Source organism: Gavialis gangeticus, unplaced genomic scaffold (genome assembly GCF_001723915.1).
Source record: "Gavialis gangeticus isolate Ggan-Ray unplaced genomic scaffold, GavGan_comp1, whole genome shotgun sequence".
NCBI lineage: Eukaryota > Metazoa > Chordata > Crocodylia > Gavialidae > Gavialis > Gavialis gangeticus.
The window spans coordinates 162,581,690-162,584,947 of record NW_017728992.1 but is presented as its reverse complement, the minus strand read 5'-3'; the positions used below and the strand labels follow the sequence as shown (position 1 = coordinate 162,584,947).

Sequence of the window (3,258 nt, the reverse complement as noted above, 5' to 3'; positions counted from 1 at the left end):
CGCACAGCACTGTAGATAGTTGCTCTAGGGCTGGCTGGGATCTTGCAGTGGTCACAACATGATCCAGAGCCAGGGCAGAGCCACAATTTGCAGCCTATACTTTCCAGGCAGGGGTGTGCAGGCAGAGGACTGCAGCTCTATGCTGGCTCCTTGTAGTGGTGACAACAGCTGGGGCAGAGCTGCGATCTGCTGCCTGCACTCCTCTGCCTGGAGCAAGCAGACTGCATATCACAGCTCTGCACCACTCTGTCACTGCTACAAGATCCCAGCCCAGCCCCGAGGCAGCTCCCCACCCCGCTGTGCACCCCACCAAGGTGGCTGGGACTGGTCTCCACAGAAACGCTGGCCCCACGCTATCATAGCACAACTGCTGCTGGGGTCTCCATGGAAACTGGCCCCAGCCACAGGGGCAGGAGCTGCTGGGAAATGGAGTCCACTGGCAGCTGGACTTTGCCCACCCCTTATCTAGATGGTGCCAAAATTTCCTTAGAAACTTGACAATGCTAACTTTAGCAGAGGAATTGAAGGCACTCAGCATTGTGCAATAGAGGTTTAAGCCAAAGCCTGTTGAAACAAAGACTGGAAATGGTCCCATCAACATCAGTGGGTACAGATAAGACCCAAGATGCTCAGCATTTTGAAGGATTGGGCCCAAAAGTTTCACTTTCAGCAGCACTGAAAGGAACAATATGCTGTATTTTCAAGCATTCAGTATGCCCCAAAGTAAAATATGTACCTTGTTTTTGGAAGCCAGAATGTTGAAACAAAAATTTTTCTAGAATCACGGCCCACTGCATGACATAAAATAAGACCTCCTGGGAACAGAGTATCCAGGAAATGCGGCATCCTAGGAGCCAGTATGAGTGAGGCCAGCAGGAACTTCTGGGTATGGCAGATCTCCTGTGATGCCCCATTTCCTGGACACTCTACATCTCCAGGAGAACTAACTCCATGCAGAGACAACCCTAGCAGGGTGCAGAACAGGCAAATCAGCCTGTGCAGAGATCAGACATGAAGAAGCCGGTGGGGAGGGAAGGGGGGAGGCATGGTAAGTAGGCAGATGTGAAGGTGGCGGTGACAGCACAGAGTCACCAGCACTAGGCAGGCCCTGCAGGAGGGGCCACGGTTGCTCCACCTAGTTCTGTGGGGCCCCCCCAAGCACAGGGCCCAGAGCAATTGCCCTGATTCGCTCCCCCCACCCCAGGACAGCTCTGACTCCATGTCACATGCAGTTAGATCCCAAACTACTGCAATAGTAAGACTTAGTTCTTTATAGCAAGTAGCTGTTTATATAAGTTCCTATAAAGTGTTCTTTCCACACAAGTATCATCCAGATTTCCCTCATCTTGGGGGATACCGGGAACTCACTTCTTGCTTCAGGCACAAGTTACAGTGCTCAGCCAATATCTATGATGTGAGAGGGTTAACACAGGACTCCTTCCCTTCAGCTTATTGCAGCAGTCATCTTGGCAGCTGCACAGCATGCACAGTTTCTCCAGGCATGCTGCTCTTCCAGTGGAGACAACAGCTTCCCTGCTTAAAACACAAACTGATTTTGGGTGGCTGATTCTGGGGAGGAAATGTGTTCGTCATATGTGAGAAAACATGGTATTGAACAGATTAATATTTGGTCTAGTTTTCCACTTTCCATATTACATTGTTATTTCCACATTTAGAAAGAAAAAGTTGAAAATAAATAAATAAATAAAAAATAGCTGAAAAACATCCTGAGCTGGTAGCACTGTGTACTGATGACCCTAAGTGCAACACAGTCAAAACTCAAGCGTATTTAGATGCTGAGACAATGGGCCATGCTGGAGCTTCAAAATGGCAGAGAGCTTCTGCTAGCACCTTTCAGTGATTAACTGTTTTAGAACTTTCATAATTGAAAATTGGGGTTTTAACAGTCTGAATAATTTGCGTGTTAGAGACAGGCCTAGTGTGGGAATGCTGGGCTGCTAAACCAGGCTGCATCCAAATGAATCACCAGTTGGATGCGCCTCCTACTTCAGGCTTGCTCTTTCAGTACCAGAAGTTGACACTTTGCCTTCATATGAAATAACCTCCTTAAAACTTCTTCTGTTATTATTTAATAGCAAGACAATAAAACCTCACTGTATGAATTTCAGCTTCTGTGAAATGTGTTTTTTTTCCTCCAAGTGGGGGACAACTCATATACAGTTCTATCCTGCAAGGTGCTAAGCACTCTGCCTCTGATTCAGGAAAGTACTTACACAGGAGATCCAGGAACCTACTGCACTAGGGGTGCCAACACATTCTGATTAGACCATGCCCAAGCTGAGTCGAGTGCTGGAGCGTTCTAATTAAAATGCTCCAGCATGCTGCAGCCTCTCAGGTTTCAAAATGGCAGCTGGGGTGCTTGAACTAAAGCTCACTGAATAAGCTTTAGTTAAAACACCCCCAGAGCCATTTTGAAGCACAGGGCATTGAATACATGAGATGCTGTAGCGCTTTAATTAGAGCAGCTCCCAAGAACCTGCTCTAATTAAAATAGCCCCACCCCAGAGCACTTGTATAGGAACTCAGTGTTCCCAAGCTCCAGGTTAAGCATGTGCTTATGCATTTTTCTGACTTTGTAGCAGAGGGTTTAGCACCCTTCAGGACAATGCTTACTGAAACCAAATTTTCAACCAAACTGCTAAAACTGAAAGCCAATCTCCATTGACATATTTAGATATTTGGGGATGACCTGCATACTATAATCATGCACAAAATGAAATCCTGCCCCACCCATAGCAATTATATCAAGGTATGAGAAAGAGGAACAAAAACACCAAGTAAGAGTACGCAAAGATATCTGGGGAGGTTAGGAGGAGATTAGATCAGGTTAAAAATCACCCTCCAATCTAAGGTAAGTCAGGATGGGGGAGCTACTGGGGGAACTTGATGAGATCGGGAGAACTAGCAGGATCCATGGGGGACGGGGGTTGGAGGGAATCATTGGGCGTGGAGGTTGGCAGGATCAGAGAGGCTCTCTGATCTTGCCAAACTTGCCTGGATTCCCCCCCACAACACCATCAAACGGCTCCTGATCCTGCAAACTGGTCCTGCTTACAGGGCTGGTTTAGCCAGCTTTCACCAGCCCTGGGAACCTGATTGAAGTAAGTCAGGGTGGAGGGAGGGGTAGGCAAATCGGGAGGGTGGCACAATTAAGAGGGCTCACAACTCTGTGGGGGGAAGGCTAGCGGGGGGGGGGCTCTCCACCCTCCCAGGACCCAGGTGATTTTTTTTAATATT

At 47.9% G+C, this 3,258-nt stretch overlaps 1 protein-coding gene and 1 long non-coding RNA gene across 4 annotated transcripts in view; one reads left to right on the top strand and one right to left on the bottom strand.

Annotated features, from left to right (window-relative positions):
* Positions 1–419, top strand: part of LOC109305106 — a 25,030-nt gene extending 24,611 nt beyond the window's left edge. The window contains exon 3 of the long non-coding RNA XR_002099557.1: positions 315–419. This is a non-coding gene — a long non-coding RNA (uncharacterized LOC109305106). The remainder of the gene's footprint in view (positions 1–314) is intronic.
* The window catches only part of GRHL2 (grainyhead like transcription factor 2), a 149,861-nt gene that overhangs the window by 47,195 nt on the left and 99,408 nt on the right, over positions 1–3,258 (bottom strand). The gene's annotated exons all lie outside the window — the stretch shown is intronic.